A 19,795-nucleotide genomic window follows, 5' to 3' on the forward strand; every position below is an offset into this window, starting at 1 on the left:
ATTACCTTTGTTATAGTTAAAAATTGTCCGCTCAGCTGGTTTCAAGTGTGGGATATATGAAAAGTTAAAGTACACAATTAATGACTTATGATAGGGATCTTCTGGTACTAACGGATCAGTGTATGCTGACACAGTGAGCTCATTGTTACTTAAAACTAAATTTAATAATTTGCCAAATGCATTATAATTACTATTAAATTGTCTAAGTCCACACAGACTGAGTGTATCTACGAAGTGCAAAATGTGGGACGTGGTTGGTGCAATTGGATTTAAGTAAGTTTCGCATGGAACCCACGATATGGAGCTCATGTTAAAATCTCCCATAATAATAAACTTATCAAGCGGATTGTTATTAATCAAAGATGTTAGTTTACATAGAAAATTGTTAAGCTGAGCAGCAAAATTATTCCCAAGGTTCTGTTCGCAAAGATAGAGAGTACATATGTGAATTTTAAATGTTGTTCTCGGACTAGATGCAGTTATCAACAGTGTAACCCACACATCCTCGGCACACGACTGCCATTCAATTCTGGGTGTAGCCAACAGATCACGTCTAATGGCTACAAGGACACCACCTCCACGTGATTGCCCTTGTGCTAAGTAATCACGGTCACGCCGAAAGACTAAATACCTACTATCAAATAGCTCACTGTCAGAGATTGATTCAGTCAGCCATGTTTCAGTGTGTGTTATCACATCATGATCGCTCAAAGACATATTTCTTGAGAATACCTCTGTTTTAGTTCGTAACCCCCGTACATTTTGGTGATAAATACTAAGATTAAACACTGTTACCGACAAGACAATTTCTAAATAGATCAATGATATACTGGAATAAATCATTTGTATACCGAACCATATACTCTATATGCCAGTCAGCGCTACCCGAAATAGATAAATAACAAATACGAATATACTCATGAACAACAATAAACATAATTATCAGCAAATGGAAAAAACACGCAGTAACTTTTTTAGCGTAGTAATGACATATTCTATAAATACTACAAATAATACTAAAAGCAGATACAATAGTAATGCCAATAGCATAAATAATAACATGTTTAAGTATGGTAGAAGAAATACAAGTAATGTAAAATATTAAAATAAAAAATCTTATAAGTAAAATAAGTAATTCTGGCAGTATTATTATCGTATCTTTTGAATATCCTGTTCTCTTTGTATGGTAAAAGATTTTGAAGTAGAGTCGCGCCGAACAAAAATTTTTGAATGTTTGACCCACACGAACTGAAAATTATGTTGCGAGGCGAGTGCTTTAGTTTTCGTAAGCAGCATTTTGTTTCTAGTGGTGAGGTGGTCATTTACAAAAAAAATTCCAGATCCAGAAATCTCAATATCCTGAGGTGTGAGACGGTCTTTAACGGAGCGTGCAGCAGCAACAAAATTTTCTTTGCTATACCGGTTTGTGAATGATAGTACTATATTCTTGACTTTGTTGGTGCCTATGTGAACTCTATGTACAAAGTTTATTTGATCTTTAGATACAGGACATGAGATCTTATTACCAATTTTATTAACTACATCAAAAAGATTTTCTTTGTCTCTGATCGGTACGCCTTTTATCTCCACATTGTTAGAGCGAAGCCATTGATCTTTGTCAGCAAGCTCTTCCTCTAGTTTGGTCACCAGAACCTTGAGTGGTTGTAAACATTCTTGATCCTTCTCTACCCTGGCGAGATTTGCTTCAAGTGACGAGATTTTCTTTGAATACTCAGAAGCAGAGGCTTTAAGGTCACTAAGCTCTTTTATGAAGTATAATATATAGTTCAAATTCAAATATTTTTATTTAAAATAGGATGTGACATCACTTATTGAAAGTCAAAAAACTACCACCCATTCCAAAATGAATACCTCAGTGGTTGAATTCTGTAAGTTATTAATATTTTTTTGAGATTTTTTCCATATTTACATTAATTATGTGGTTAACTTCCTTTTACAACCTTTTTGCATCACGTATTGATTAACTCTTTAATAATTTATACGTCTAGATAGAGTCTCTAGCTGTTAGACAACCGATAAAAACGGGCCAGGTTTAATACTTTAGTGTGTGTGTGACAAGCTACGTCTAACACTCGCGGTTTGTATGACACTTTGAGTGTGAGTGAATTGCTCAAAATAGAGGTTAACTCTAAATTCATTTTCTTTTCTACGTTCAGCTGTCATATCTAGATAGACTTATTAACGGCCGTTTTCAATAACGGTTCTCTAGTTACGGAGACATTGCTATCACCGTTTAATGACAAGATCTTAACTATCCATAGTTATGTCGAATATAGTTATAGTCCAGTACAATCTGTCGATAGGTTATTGAAATGTAAGTAAGAGTAAAAGGATAGATTTGTCTACCTCTAGTAAGTTAAACTAAGAATAGATAGGTTATTGAAAAGGGTCGCTAGACGTATAAAATATGATCTAAGGATTAACTCTTTATCCATAACGAAGTGTTCATGCAGAAAGAGAAAACACAGTAACAATATCTAATTTTACAATGGCAATGCATAACATAATTGCATTTAATGACGTAATGGCCGGAAAATATAGAGTTGCGGAACCGGAGCCACACCTATCGTTAACTGAAGCCGGTAAAAGTGTTTCGTTGATTTAATGTGCTTTAATGTGTTATAATTAATGATATTATTATTATATATTGCTGGGCGTTTTCACCTCTGTAATTAACTTGCACATTACCATACATGTTGTGGTTTATGTTACGAAATAGTTAGTTAGTTAGTTTAATACTTATTCATATTGGTCCGCTAACTTTAAACAGCCGCTAAGGAGTGTTTTTTTCTCATTCTGACTTAGGTCAATAGAAGAAGACAGAGTGAGAGCAATGCCTTAAGTGAGCAGACTATTATGAATAAGGGGGTTTGAAGATAAACTTGTTTAGGGAAAACTTATCAGAGTGTATTTATATGATGCGCGCGCACACCGTCACGTTAATTCGACACCCTGACGTTAGTTCCACCTCTTGTAACTCATATGTCAACTGAACCACAGCCAATAGACGAGAATTAAATAAATTTCAATATAAAATCTCAATTTAATACTAGTTCAAAATTAAAAAAAAATTATCTCTATTCGTATAAAAATAATTTAACGATATTAAATTATTAAACACGTTATTCAACTAAATTATGCGGTATAATAATATTTTCATTGGTTGTATTTCAACCTTTTTTATTACAATATTGCTTTTTCTATAAACCTTAAAGCATGAAGAATAATTAATTATTTTTAAGTATTATTATTTTATTACGCCAAAGAAGAATAACTTATACTATCATGCGTATGTAGACAGCAATCTGAGATATGGGATACTATTCTGGGGTAATGCTCCAGGGATTTATGAAGTATTCAAAGCTCAAAAGCTCAAAAGAAATGTGTCAGATCTGTCTGCTCACTAAAAGCAACCGAATCATGAAAACCTCACTTTATTAAATTAAATATACTTAGCATGCCATCAATATATATTTATGAAGTAGCAGTTATGGTAAAGAATAATATCAATAAATATGAAACCCTAATTTCGAAACGAAACGACAACAAATTACGAGCTTTGAAGTCCAGAACAGAGTTGTATCGAAACAGCATCTTTTGCATGGGACCAACAATTTACAATAAGTTACCTGACAATATTAAGCGCGTAAATATATTCTACTTTAAAAAGTCACTCAAATCTTACTTAATAAAAAAGCATACAACTCATTAAAAGATTTTCTTGACGATAAAATACTAAATAATAAAAATTAACTTCGACTGAACTCAACATCATTGTGTCATCTCAAGCTAATGACATTATATTATAAATTAAATAGAATAAGCCTTTGAAATAATAAATATTGTATGATTGATGTTAATTTAAGTTTTCTTGGGATGTATATCTTTTTTTAGTATAGTACAGTATATTATCATTTTTACAGAAATTAAAACGTGAACTGACTATGTATTCCACTATAAGTTTGCATGCCTTATGGGTTAGGATAAGAGCAGCTGTTAATTATATGCCAACAACATCTTATTATTACCTTTTCTAGCAAATAAAGTTGATTTGATTTGATTTGACTAATTGATAAATTGAGACTTTGAGACCTAGTTCTTCGATGCTAGGCGAGGCAGTAATGAGAGGCTTATCCAAGAGTCACCTCTGTCAGCTTCGCAGTTTTTTTTGTATGGAATGTAAAGATAGTAGATAATATTCCATTATATACTTTTCTAATATATAAAATTCTCGTGTCATGGTGTTATACTTTGAACGCCTCCGAAACGGCTTGACCGATTCTGAATATTGAGTGCATATTGGGTAGGGCTGAGAATCGGACAACATCTATTTTTCATCCCCCTAAATGTTAAGGGTGGTCCACATGATTTTATTTTTTTATTTTTTTTACATTGTTTTTTAAATTTGTTTGATTATGAGTCAGCATTAAAAATACATACAACTTCAAATTTTCACCCATCTACGATCAACAGTTACTTTTGTATCGCGATTTTAATATCGGCAATACAACGTTTGCTGGGTCAGCTAGTATTATATTATATATTCTGCAAGATGGACCGACGATCTGATCTAGATCGGCGGAATACGTTAGATTAGGACAGCGCAGGACCGTACGTTTTGGTGATCTTTTGGGGTGGTGACGTCTTCCGGCTTATGATGATGACGGTTTTTGCGGCACATGCCAGAATAGCTCGCAGATGGCAGATTCATATCCTACTTACTTGACACTTGTTGTTATATTTTGGATAATTCACACTATATCTTTATAATTTATAGCCTATGTGTTATTCTGATGTGTAAGCTGTATTATGGTAAAGTTTCTTCAAAATCTATTTATGACAGAACAAAAAAATGTTCTACAATATTGTAGAGCGTTTCAATATCTACAAAAAAGTCCGTTATACTTTATGTCTAACTACTGTACTTTTGCCAATATAACTACTTTTTATTGTGCCGACAATAATCAAACCACATCATTCATACCTTTGTATTAATCCTTATCCCATTATTGATATTGACACACTTTCACACAAATTATCTTGCCCCAAGTTAAGCACATATAGCCTGTGTTATGGGTTACATGACAATGATATATTTAATACAATATACTTACTTAAACATTCATAAATTCATATAAACATACATAAATACCTTTAAACATCCATGACTCGGAAACAAACATCCATATTCATCATATAAATGCTTGCACCTACCGGGATTCGAACCCGGGACCTCTAGCTTAGTACGTAGGATCGCTAACCACTCGGCTATACAGGTCGTCAATGATATTTTAAAGACCATTTTAATACTTGTAAAATACTTTTTATTTTATTAAAATCGGACTTTCCCTTCAAAAGGTATAACGAATTTAAAAATGTCAATCTAAAGAAAATAATGCAAAAATAAAAAAAAATACGGGACATTGCTAGTCTCATTATAAAGAGGTCTTTCATAAGCGTCTTTTATATTAAAGATGATATATGTCTTTGATTTCTAATGAGAGTCAGTGACGTAAGATGTCTACCGGATGATGTAATATGGCAGCATGCGAACATGGCATAGCTCCACCATCTTGTCATTGAACTATGACGAAATTGAAAAACTATTGACCAATCAGTACATCGTATCGTACCCGAACGAGCAGTCTATATATACATTTCCGTACACATAGGTTGATAGAACCAAAGTCACTGACATAGCCCAAATGATTGCGAAACTGAAGTGGCAGTGGGCAGGGCACATATCTCGACGGACAGATGGCCTTGGGGCAGTAAGGTCCTCGAATGCCAACGTAGTGTTGGTAGAACCCCCACAAGATGGACCGACGATCGTAACGCTAGCGTTCATTCAACACGCATTCACTAGCATACTTTTCCAAGTCAAGAAATCACCGTTATCAAACGTTAAACAAGTAGCTAGTACAATGATATGTCACTTTTTAACTTTAAGCTAAGGATTACAACACAATCCGCAGTCTATGTTAAAGACAGCGTTAAATTTGTCTTAAATCTTAACTATAACAGCTAATATGATGCAATGCAGCCTAAAAACCACCTACACGTCATTATCTACAGTAACAATATGAGTGGTACACAAATAAAATTTGAAAACAAAATAAATATTTGCATATTAGGATATTGACTTGATAAGTCGCTCTTGTAAATCTAAACGATTTGTTATGTTTTTACTCACCTCACTTCTGGGATTAATACATAAATAAAATATGAATCAAATTTTATTGGATTAATACTCAAATTGAATTAATACTCATATTAATAAGTGAGGGTTATCACTTTAAAAACATAACAAATTGTTTACATATTTAAACTATTCGTTTATATTCAAATTCAAATATTTTTATTCAAAATAGGATTTAAAATCACTTATTGAACGTCAAAAACTACCACCCATTCAAAAGAGACTGCCTCAGACCTGAGAAGAATAGGCGCAAGAAACTCAGCGGGCTTTATTTTAAATATAAAATATGGATTACAATGTGATATCGTACAATAAACATTTATAATTAAAGAGCCTGAGGGTGTTCGCTTTATTCGCAGTCCGTGGTGTCATTAAGAAAATCGTTTATGCTATAGTAACCTTTTCCACACAAACGTTTTTTAACAATTCTTTTATTTGTTTTGTACATTTTCTGGGATATTTGTACATTTTCTGGGATTTTTCTTACAGTATACATTTTCTTATAGTAAAAAGTGATAATAAGATGATAATAATCACAAAATGACATTAGGCGATGCGAATTTTATACTAAATATAACTTGTAAATTTTCAGATAATTCTTTATCTAGCAGTATTGGTCATAATAATAACTGAAGATGCAGAAAGTTCGGCAGGAAGAGCAATAGGAACTTTGTATCGATGGAAACAAATAGATTTCGCTTATCCGTCGCCCGATGAAAGCATCGGCGACATCGGCATAAGCGAAATCGAAACTCCGAGCCATCAAAAACGGGTAATTCTTGTTATTTTATAATTAATATTTTTATTGTGAAACATCATTCAACTTCCTGCTACGAATCTGCTTTTAATAATACTCATAATTAAAAATGATTCATTAATAGGTAGTTATGATGCTCATAAATCATTTTCGTTTATAATAGTCATGTGCTCGATGGTCTCAATACAGCTTCCCAAGGAGTACGTCTCAAAATGAACATGGACAAGCCGAAGATCATGTCAAATGTCCATGTCGCACCTACTCCCATAACAATTGGGAACTGTACTCTCGGAATTGTCGACGAGTACGTCTGCCTCGGACAAACAATCCAGTTAGGCAGGTCCAATTTCGAGAAAGAGGTCACTCGTCGAATCCAACTCGGATCCAACGCTGCCCGTTCGGGAAGCTTCGTAAAATCTTCTCGTCCCAAATACCGCAGTGTCTGAAGACAAAGGTTTCCAATCAGTGTGTGTTGCCAGTGATGACTTACGGTACGCAGACGTGGTCGCTAACTATGGGCCCTATGAGAAAGCTCATGGTCGCTTAGAGGGCAATGGAGAGGACTATGCTCGGAGTTTGCCCTGCAAGATCGAATCAGAAATGAGGAGATCCGTGGGAGAACCAAAGTAGCCGACATAGTCCAAACGATTGCGAAACTGAAGTGTTAGTGGGCAGGGCACATAGTTCGACGGACAGATGGCCGTTGGGGCAGTAAAGTTCTCGAATGGCGACCACGTACCGGAAGTCGCAGTGTTGGTAGGCCCTCCACAATATGGACCGACGATCCGGTCAAGATCGCCGGAATACGTTGGATGAGGGCAGCGCAGGACCGATCGTCGTGGAAATCTTTGGGGGAGGCCTTTGTCCAGCAGTGGACGTCTTCTAGCTGATGATGATGAAATCATTTTTGTTTAGCTTTTTTTTGTTTGTATCAAATATTTTAAGAGCTTCTCATGCCCTGTACTTTCCCCGGGGCATAAAAAGAATAGGGGAGTCCCAGGCCCATGGGTGTCGTAAGAGGCGACTAAGGGCTTTTTAGAAGTGGGAGAGTCACGCAGCCGTCTTTTGACGTCAGCACAATCGGGCCAGACTCATCCGGGTTAATTACCACACTCACACAGAATACCGGCGTGAAGTAGCGGCCTAGTGCCGCTATGTTTCGTATAGGTTAGTGTCGAGGACCGGAGGCCATCCCCCCCCCCCCCCTTCCCCAACAAAGATTATGAAAGCGGTCCCTAAAGAGATAGTACTCCAGGAGGGTACCGGCTCTACCAGAGTCGGAGAATCCCTCCCCGAGCACTCTAGCTCGGGCTGCCCTTCGTATTCTGGGGAGGGCACAGTACCGCGCATGACCAAGGACAAACGAGGCAGTAACACCACGGCACCCCGCTCCACACTCAACGTGGACTTTTGCAATATCAGGGGAATTCACTCCAACTTAAACGCCATCCACCACCACCTTGAGACGGCGAAGCCGGCCTTGTGTTTCCTTACGGAGACGCAGATATCTCGACCTAGCGATACGTCATATTTAACGTACCCCGGGTACAAAATTGAGTACAATTTTTTGCCTCATGCCGGGGTATGTGTGTACGTTAGGGAGGATATCTGCTGTCGCCGTCTCGGCAACGTTGAGGGTAGGGACCTGTCCACTCTCTGGCTCCGCGTTGATTTAGAGGACCGCGTCCGCATCTATACGTGTGTCTACAGGTCCCATAGTGGTAACGCAGAAACCATCAATCTCATGGGCTGCGTTCAAGCGGCAATTGACGACGTGCTTGCACAGATCCCCTCCGCTGAAATTGTAGTCTTTGGTGATTTCAACGGGCACAATGCCGAATGGCTTGGATCACGTACCACAGATAACGCAGGGTGATCTGTGCATGATTTTGCATTGGCGTACGGTCTGTCCCAATTGGTTGCGTCGCCAACGCGGCTCCCGGATGTGGATAGCCACATGCCGTCCTTATTAGATCTTCTGCTGACTACACATCCCGATGGTTACCAGGTCAGTGTAGTGCCTATCCGACGCCCACGTCGCAGACCACCAGCGACCCGCCGCGTTTGGCACTACAAGTCAGCAGATTGGGATAGGATGCGTTCCTTTTTTGCATCCTACCCTTGGAGGGTTTGTTTCCCTTCGGATGATCCTAGTGCCTGCGCCGTTGCAGTAGCCGATGTGATATTACAGGGCATGGATATTTTTATACCAAGCTCTGTAGTACCGATCGGTGGCAGATCACAGCCCTGGTTCGATGCGTCAGTTAAAGCAGCATCTGACTGCAAAAAACAGGCGTATCGAACTTAGGTTGCGGCGCTGGGCACAAAGGATCCGAACTGCATAGTTCTTAAGAGGAAATACAACCGTGCTTCCAGATTTTTTAAGCGGCAAATCGCCCGTGCAAAGTCAAAACACGTCGTCAAAATCGGCGAGCAGCTTTCCAGTTATCCGACCGGAACACGCAAGTTCTGGTCGTTGTCGAAAGCTGCTCTTGGTAACTTCAGCCAGCCGTCCATGCCGCCGTTGCACATGAGGAATGACACCCTGGCCCATACGGCAAAAAAGAAAGCCGATCTCCTGTGCGCTCTTTTCGCCTCCAACTCGACTCTTGACGACAACGGAAAAACACCGCCGACCATCCCGCGGTGTCAGAGCTCTATGCCTGAAGTACAGTTCAGACAGAAAACTGTTAGGCGAGCTCTGCTTTCGTTGGACGTAGCGGGCCGGATGGCATTTCTCCAATCGTGCTTAAAACGTGTACCCCTGAGTTGACGCCGGTGCTAACGCGTTTATTCCGGCACTCTTATTCCAAAGGCGTAGTCCCTGACTCATGGAAGTCAGCCCTTGTCCATCCGATCCAAAAAAAAGGAGACAGTTCGGATTCGGCAAACTACAGGCCTATTGCTATAACCTCCCTGCTCTCCAAAATCATGGAGAGCATAATTAGCCGTCAGCTCTTGGTATACCTAGAGGGTCACCAGTTGATCAACGACCGACAATACGGCTTTCGCCACGGTCGGTCGGCAGGTGATCTTCTGGTATACCTTACACATAGATGGGCTGCGGCTATTGAAAGCAAGGGGGAAGGCCTGGCAGTTAGCCTGAATATAGCGAAGGCCTTTGATCGTGTATGGCACAAGGCGGTCCTCTCTAAACTTCCATCATTTGGGCTTACCGAGAGCTTGTGCAAGTGGACCCCCAGCTTCCTCACTGGGCGCAGCATACAGGTCGTTGTCGACGGACATTGCTCGAACCCGAAGCTCGTGAATGCTGGAGTGCCCCAAGGCTGTGTGCTATCTCCTACGCTGTTTCTTCTGCATATCAATGATATGTTGGACACATCCAACATTCATTGCTATGCAGATGAACTGGTGATGCCGTATACACGGGCCATGCACGTCTCTCTCAGGAAATCGTCGACCAGTGCCGGGAGAAACTTGTGTCTTCTATTGAGTCCTCTCTTGAGAAGATCGCGGAATGGGGTAAATTGAACCTTGTCCAATTTAGCCCCCAGAAGACTCAAGTTTGCGCGTTTACCACTAAAAAAACCCCATTTGTCGCATCACCGCTCTTCGACAACACTTCCCTAAAAGCCTCGCCTAGTATCGGAATACTGGGTCTTGAAATCTCGAGCGATTGCCAATTCCATGGCCATCTGGAGGGCAAAGCCAAATTGGCTTCAAAGAAACTGGGCGTCATTAATAGAGCACGGCAATACTTCAAGCCGGCCCACATTCTAGCGCTGTACAAAGCGCAGGTCCGGCCACACATGGAGTATTGCTGTCATCTCTGGTCTGGCGCACCCTAGTATCAGCTCGATCCAATTGATCGCGTGCAACGCAGAGCAGCTCGAATTGTCGGGGACCCAGTACTATGTGAACGGCTGGATCACTTGGCGTTGCGTAGAGACGTCGCTTCATTGTGTGTCTTCTACCGCATTTATCACGGGGAGTGTTCCGAGGAGCTGTTTAACCTGATTCCTGCCGCCGAATTCCACCTTCGCACGACACGCCACAAGTTAGGATATCATCCTCACAATCTGGATGTGTGGCGGTCCTCCACAGTGCGGTTTACAAGGAGCTTTCTGCCACGTACTACAAAGCTGTGGAATGAACTTCCTTGTGTGGTGTTTCCGGGACGATATGACATGGGTACCTTCAAAAAAAGCGAGTACACCTTCCTTAAAGGCCGGCAACGCTCCTGTGATTCCTCTGGTGTTGCAAGAGAGTGTGGGCGGCGGTGATCACTTAACAACAGGTGACCCGTACGCTCGTTTGTCCTCCTATTCCATAAAAAAAAAATATATAAAACAACTGGTGCCGTACCATCGTCCAAGATAGTATTTACGATACACTTAAAATATATAGCGTACAGACGAAGAAACCATGCAGTGGGGAAGACCATCTCTTACGGAAATACAGTACATAGAATAGGAAAGCAAATCTATAGTTTCTGTAACCAATTTTGATTGTCAAGTAGTAAACAGTCTGCAAAGTAATTAATCACTGTACAGTGATTTTTGACGCGGAATTCTAATTTTGCTATCAATTTCTTACAGGCGTTATAATCTTAGCAATTTTTACTATCTAATTTGTGGAATATATTATTGTTTAGGTACTTTAAAGTTTTGTTCTTATTAATTTAATAGCACGCAGTTATTGGGACGCAATCTTAAACAAATTATTTATATCTGCCATCAAAGGAAAACCAAGAGGCTACATTTAAGGCAACTGGATATCCAGTATGGCATGTTTTTTCTGGCTGTTTACACTGTTTTTTCACTATTCTAATCTCTTTCGTTATGGATAAGGGTACGGGTCCCCCGATAGTAGGTGATCAACATCTACATTTGAAACACCAGAGGAATAGAGAGTGTTTTGGCATCCGAGATAAAATTATGCTTTTAGGTTGGTTTTCCAGGAAGCGTCTTAATATGGAATCTATGCTCAAAATTCATTATTAATGTATCATCATAAGATGCCTTATGAGAGAGAATATAGGGTCCTAACAGCCGCTTTCTTTTCCGACCTCTAAATTAAGATTATTCATAATCCGGTTTGTATGTCATACATATTATGTCAAATCGATGCTGAATTTACAAATTCTCAATCGTTATTTCTTAATCTTTGTTTAATCCATACAGTATAGAAAAGGCAATGACATACAGACAAATCACGTTGTCTAAAAACAAAGCCGAAATATGGAACACGATACAAATTACACCGCATGCTTCGACTGTTATATCTATACATTGCCGAATTTACTTCAACTGAAGTTAGAAGCTTAAAATATTTTTACTCAATAAGCAACAATGTAAAGGTGAATGGCAGGTTTCAGTGGAAGTCTCGTACACCAAAAAAAAAATCGTGTTGAAACATGAAATATTTACATTTAATAGATCATTGTATAAGAATATGTGGCATTTATTTTCTTTTTTTTATAAAGTTGGGAGTCATAAGTTAAGTTTGTTTTTTTAAGAAGTTTTGGGGTTATGTTACGACCCCGTTTGCTTGACTTTTAGAGATCAATACCTACACAAATAATTGAAACAAAATCATTCTAATATACACACGTACATACATATGTATATGTATAAATAAACGGTCAGATAAAAAAGCAAGAAACAATCAAATAAATAATAATAAATCAAATCAAATTAAATCAACCTAAAGCAGACTGGATTAACAAAGAAATTCTGAGTGCGATTAATCAGCGAAATGAATGTTGGTTAAAACTTCAGAAAGATCCAAATAATAAATTATTGCAGAGTAAGGACAAAATGGAAAGGGACAAAACAGCTAGACTAATAAAGAAAACACAAGATGCCTACTACTTAAATAAATTCATTTACCATATCAAAGACCCAAAAAAAACATGGAATCTTATTGATTGCCTTTCCAACAACAAACTAAAATCAAGTTGTGCTCCCTCAAAACTAGTAATTAATTCAAGGGAAATCTCTGACGTCCATGAAATATGCAATACGTTTAACGATTATTTTGCTACTATAGGGTCAATATTAGCTAACCAAATTCCGGCCCAGTTCCATAATAATCATACCACTGCCCACCCAAACGATACCTCAAATAACTCAAAAAAAACTCTCAGATATAAGCCCCTCCACTGTAGATGAAATTACAAGGATAATTGACAATTTGGACCCAAATTCCAGCACTGGTATTGATGGTATCAGTACTAAGGCCCTAAAATGTATAAAAAACCTTATAGCTCCAGTTCTTACCGAATGCATCAACAAAGTTTTCGAGGAAGGACGATTCCCAGACTCACTTAAGGTAGCCAAAGTCAGTCCCATTCATAAATCTGGCTCCAAAACTGATCCCGGCAACTATAGACCAATCTCTGTGCTCCCAGTACTATCTAAAGTAGTAGAAAAAATATTGCACAACCGTCTTGAATCTTATATGGAATCAATACAATACATTACAGAGCGCCAATTCGGTTTCAGACCAAAAAGTAATACTGTACAGCTGCGGCCGTTGACTTAGTGACAAAAGTGAGACAAAATATTGACAGTAAGAACATTGTGTTGGGCATATTTGTTGATTTAAAGAAGGCGTTTGACACAGTAAGTCATTCAATCCTTGAAACTAAACTTCAGAACATAGGAATAACCGGCAATGCATTTAAAGTTTTCCAATCGTACCTCAGTCATCGACAACAGATTGTAAAAATTGGCGACTACAAATGTGAACCCCTTCCAGTTAGTTTTGGTGTACCACAGGGATCAATCATGGGGCCCCTACTCTTCTCAATTTATATAAATGATATCGTTAATTTAGGATTACATGGTCATATAACCTTGTATGCAGATGACACTTGTCTTTTCTATTTACAATACAAAATAGACTCATAAAAATGTTATTTCATTTCGCTTATTTAACACCTACTTCTAAAATATACAAACAAACTAACCTCATGAACATAAAACAACTTTACACATACCATACATGTATACTGATACAAAAAATTCTACATAATTCCATCCATACATCAATCTTACTCACCCAAACTAAACATGCACGCAGCACGAGACGAGCCAGCTACTTGATACTACCTAAGACAAGAATAAATTACGGCAAGCGTATGTTTATTTACGAGGGCGCACAACTTTTTAATAGTCTACCTTCATCTCTCAAAAAGATTAAGTCACTAAAAACATTTAAACGTGAGCTATCAGACTATATTGTTTCAAAGTTTTTATAAAACACATGTCTGAAATTGTTTGTTATGTGACAGTGCCCTGTAAAAGTGTGTAATCTTAAATTTTGTGAAGAAGAATAAGTACTATAATGTGTAATATATATGTACTGAACATCTAAAGAACGGCGGATAAATTATTACATCATATTTTTATGTTCTCATGTAAGTGACAATATTATGTTTTTAATGAGAAATAAATATCTTTAAACATAAATGAACCAAAATATATATATGTACGCGTCGAATTGAGAACCTCCTCCTTTTTTGAAGTCTGTTAAATACTACCTACTGCTCAACTAGTGCATATATAGCTTGTGCAAGTGGACCTCCAGCTTCCTCACTGGGCGCAGCATACTGGTCGTTGTCGACGGATATTGGATTTTAACCCGAAGCCGTGAATGCTGGAGTGCCCCAAGGCTGTGTGCTATCTCCTACGCTGTTTCTTCTGCATATCAATGATATGTTGGACACCTCCAACATACATTGCTATGCAGACGACAGCACTGGTGATGCTGAATACACGGGCCATGCAGGTCTCTCTCGGGAAATCGTCGACCAGTGCCGGGAGAAACTTGTGTTGTGTATCGAGTCCTCTCTCGAGAAGGTCGCGGAATGGGGTAAATTGAACCTTGTCCAATTTAACCCCCAGAAGACTCAAGTTTGCGCGTTTACCACTAAATAAACCCCATTTGTCGTATCACCGCTCTTCGAAAACACTTCCCTTAAAGCCTCGCCTAGTATCGGAATACTAGGTCTCGAAATCTCGACCGATTGCCAATTTCGTGACCATCTGGAGGGCAAAGCCAAATTGGCTTCGAAGAAGCTGGGCGTCATCAATAGAGCACGGCAATACTTCAAGCCGGCCCACATTCCAGCGCTCTACAAAGCGCAGGTAAAGCGCAAATCAAAACAACGTAATAAGCCTCCTTTCGCAAACTGTACAGCTTTTTGAACGAAACAGCACAAACTCAACTCAACGTCGTTGGGAAAAGATGTAGTAATAAATAAGCCAATGTTTCAAAAAACACACAGTACACGACATAAAACAGCTAGTAAATAAAGTTTCACGTTTTTGCAAATGTGAAATTCAAATACCCAAGATTTTCACTTTGACATGACAGTTGTTCTTTTTTTGGCTTTCAAGACTTAAAACAATCGATGCGCATCCCCGAAAATGTTGTAAAATAATTTAAATAATGGCGTTCCGTTTCTGTTTGTAAATTGAGTTTTATTTAATTATTTTCTTCCCCCAACTTTAAAAAAATATTTGAAAAACTGAAAAAGCGCCAGTTGCGAAATACTAAAGTTGGGAAAATATAAACCCAAAACATTCTCACACTCCAGATGCCGTTCTCATTTTGTTCAGTTCAGATTAAAATTTGGACAGTGACAGTTGACACACGACTAAGGAGAATATGTGCTTACATTGTCTTTAAGCATACTTTTGCCGTTTCGCTATTTGCCTACGTTAATATTTACTGTTAAAAGTTTATACATTGAAAATTAATTGCGAATTTGTTATCTTTTACGTTGTATTGGGGTGAAAGGGTTATGGTACGCGGTTCACCTACGTTTAAATAGTTTCAATCTGTTTGTGTGACCTTAAAATATGAATTGCGGATTTGGCCCGTCTTACTCTAAATTTGTACACTCCCAGTGCTTCAACTTTCAGTAAATTCGATTGTCGGAACTTCACTATTTGGACAATATTCATGTTGTTACAGATCGTATATATTATTAATAATACAATCAAAGATTACAATGACAACACCTGCCACCGTAGTAATAATTACAAAAAAAGGTCTTTAAATATGCTTCTTTTCATGTCATTTCAAACTACTCATATATTATATCGTTCTATTTCAATTCCCTCTTCAAAACATTATAATAAAGGATGCAATTATTACTAAGTGACATAAAATATACATTTTGATAATTAATTACTGATATTTTACTTTCCAGAGAATTTATTCAAGCTAACGTTGTTCCGCTCGGCGTCGAACGATGGAAGGATGGAGTTTTTGTCAGCACTCCTAGATGGAAAAGTGGAATACCTGCTACTTTTTCTTCGTTACCAGTTGAAGCGCTTGAAGAATCACCCCCTCTAGCTCCTTTTCCAAATTGGGGATGGCATAATCAAGGTAACACAGGCATGTTATGTTGTTCATGTTAAGGAATTACTGCGCTATATATTCTCCCCATTTTTATCGAAGAGGATCAGGGATCACCGTGCCTATATTCTTTTGCAACACCAGAATCACAGCAGCATTGCGAGACTTTGAGATGAGTGTAGGTGCTTTTTTTGAAGGTCATGATATCATCAAGTTGAATAGTCCTTGAAACCATCACAGTGAAATTCGTTCCATAGCTGTGTGTGAAAGAAATTTGCACTGTAACAGAACGCCACACATGCGGATGATGAGGATTTTTAAGTTAATGGCGTGTAGAGCGATGGTATTTGGGAGCAGGAATCAGGTCACACAGTTCTTCGGAACACTCACTGTGATGAGTGTGGTGAAGATACACAATGCAGTGATGTGTCTACGAACGCTAAGCGATTTAGCCTTTCACAGAATACTGCAAATAAATATCTTGTATCTTGGTATTTGGATCGTTGCACGCGGTCAAATGGTTCGAACTGCGACTTGTCTCGATGGAAGACACGAATTAATTCTGGAACTGGCACACACAGAATGATATCCCGGGAGGGACCTGAATGGCCCGAGAAGAAATTTCCTCTACTGTCATGGGCATAGCAATGCTTGTTGGAGACTACCAACATTTGTTTTATGGAAAAGGAGAACAAACTAGCGTACGGGTCACCGGGTGTTAAGTGATCACACCAACATATTTTTAATATACATAAGTCTTGAGTCACTCCAGCCTTCACGGACTTTGGGTTCTAGCAATAAACAGCCGCATCCATTTTGTTGTGGTTTAGAGAAAACATGACGACGAATAAACATAAGACTAAATGTAACTCGATAAATCAGATTCATATAAAAATAATAAAAGTTTGTACAGCGTTATATATAAAGTATAAAAAACATTAGTTTTGTAGTACGAGAATTTAAATTTTAAATATTTCACCAAACAGCCGGAAAACGTATTACGAGCAGCATAACACATTAAAATGATGTAAAAATGATAATGATGAATAAAATAAAATGAATGAAAATACAAAGAAAAAACAACTGATCTTTGTCATTGTCAAACTTTATGACAAAATACGTCACAATTAGGGTGCTTTAGAGTTACCCGATGCGTGAAATGATAATATATCTTCACCTTTTTTATATATTTCTATAATTTCATTGGGATCACTCTTTTAAGGATAACGCATGTCACCCAGCAGAGCGCATAAATTAAGTTTCATAAACCAATTGAAATGCCTAAACACATGATTTAAAAAGATTCATACACATATTATTTAAATATTTAATATTAACTTCCAGGAAACTGCACGGGATTCACTTCAATATTCAGAATAGTTATAGATCATTGTGGCGTTATGTGGGTCCTGGATGCCGGTCAAGTTGGAGGGTTTGAAACACCAAGTCAAATCTGCCCGCCTGCTTTAATCGCTACTGATTTAGAAACTGATACAATTATTGGAAAATTTACCATTCCCGAAGAGTATGTCTTACAAAATTAATTGATTACCAACATTATCGTTGACTCCAGGGACGCACAATGCAGAGATTTACACGTTTACATATCAGATGTGAGGCGATTCGGTATCATTGTATTTAGATGTTCTGACGCATCTTTCTGGAGATTTAATCACTACACATTTTATCCTGATCCGATTTTATCTAACTACACCTTACATGGCGTGAATTTCCAATGGACTGATGGAGTATTTGGCTTATCTCTTGGAAGCTACTACTTAGGCGACCGACCGCTATACTATCACTCGATGTCGAGTTCTCTGGAATTTGTGGTTTCTACGGCGGTCATTCGAGACCCTTCACGAGTAGAAAACTCAGTGGATGAATTTAAAATACTTGGAGAAAGCCGTGGGCCTATCGGCCAGGTATCTGCCACAGCGGTCGACCGCAATGGTATCATGTTCTTTAACCTTGTTTCGCAAGACGGTATCGGATGTTGGAACACAAATAGCGAATATAAAATTCAAAACTTAGGTATAGTGGCAAGAAATAATAAAACAATGATATTTCCATATGACTTGCGATTGGACCATGAGGTTCCACAAATTGGTTGGATAATTACTAATCGATTACCATTTTACCAATTTAATTTATTAAATCCAAACGAATACAATTTCCGTGTAATGTTTTTGGATCCCGAAGTTGCTATTGTTAATACAGTTTGTCAATTTCAATAAATAAAGGCTACCTATATTAAAAGGACTCAGTCAAACAAGTATCTGGATATAATAATTTATTTTCCTCTATACTTTCTTTACTGTACTTTGAAATTTAACTGATATTCCTGATATGATCATATTTAGTTAATACCATTTGATATTCTAGACATGATCATATTTAGTAAATGTAAAATATATAGAAGTTTGTTATTTCTTAACATTATGAAAAAGGCTCGAAGATGCAAGAAATATACGAAATCCGATTAAAAATTTTTTTTATTAAAATTTAACTGGTTTTCTTTTTTGGAATTTTTTACAGATTTTTTTTATAACATTTCTCTTAATCTTTTTTTTCTTTCACTCTTTTTCTAGATTTTATTGAATCTTGTCTATTATTTGTTGTTGAATTATTATGAAGTGCAAGGTGTGAAGTATGTACAGCGTTCACTCGTTTTTTAAACCTCTCTATTACACTTCTTATACTTTCTTGAGAGTTCGATTTAATTTCAATATCTTTCGACTGGTTTGTCAGATTACCCATTTGTAAAACTTCTTTTGTTTTAGTGATCTGTGTGCTTTTTGATTTGATACCAAGATTATCATCACTAATATATTTCGATGATGATACATCTTTTTCCGATGCTCCAAATTGTTTACTTGATTCTTCATTATTTTCTGATTCTTTAATACCATTAATTATTTTTGAATTCAACTGCATATTATGCAATGATTTTAGTGTAGGGTCATCGGAAGATTTTTTCCTAAATATATTAGGATAATCTCTTAAATATGATGCCATTCTACATTTACTAACACCTACCACCGCTGGTGTTTCATCTTCATCTTGTGCTATTGGAGCGCATTGTATCGTACTTTGAATGGGTATTATGTTTACTGAACTGTTCAAGAATTTGTTAATATCAACGTTGTCCTTTTTTAGATATATGCCTATTCGCAGCAGCATAATAATAAATTGTTCAAGAATACGATCTATATCACGTGGAACGGACACTTCGCTACCAAACCAGTCCTCGTAATATGTCCCTAAATCTTTCATCGTGTGGTTGGCTACTATCAATGAGGGATCAAATATATCCAAAGGAACATCCTCCTCACTAACGTTTGTGAAACTTTTTCGTGAGATGTCAATTAATTGGCTGGAATTCACTGCAGATGGTACTCGGTCTGCATAGCTGAAATCATTTGAACGAAGTGTAAAAAGTAGTCTATACTTACTTTACTTCATACGTGGAATATAATGTTGCA

General features: G+C 37.8%; 2 pseudogenes; one reads left to right on the forward strand and one right to left on the reverse strand.

Moving 5' to 3' along the window:
- Positions 1 to 6,809: 6,809 nt before the first annotated feature.
- On the forward strand, positions 6,810 to 18,547 carry LOC126966985 (protein yellow-like; annotated as a pseudogene).
- A 339-nt stretch (positions 18,548 to 18,886) lies between these two features.
- The window catches only part of LOC126966986 (uncharacterized), a 99,981-nt pseudogene continuing 99,072 nt past the window's right edge, over positions 18,887 to 19,795 (reverse strand).

Source organism: Leptidea sinapis, chromosome 11, assembly GCF_905404315.1.
Source record: "Leptidea sinapis chromosome 11, ilLepSina1.1, whole genome shotgun sequence".
NCBI lineage: Eukaryota > Metazoa > Arthropoda > Insecta > Lepidoptera > Pieridae > Leptidea > Leptidea sinapis.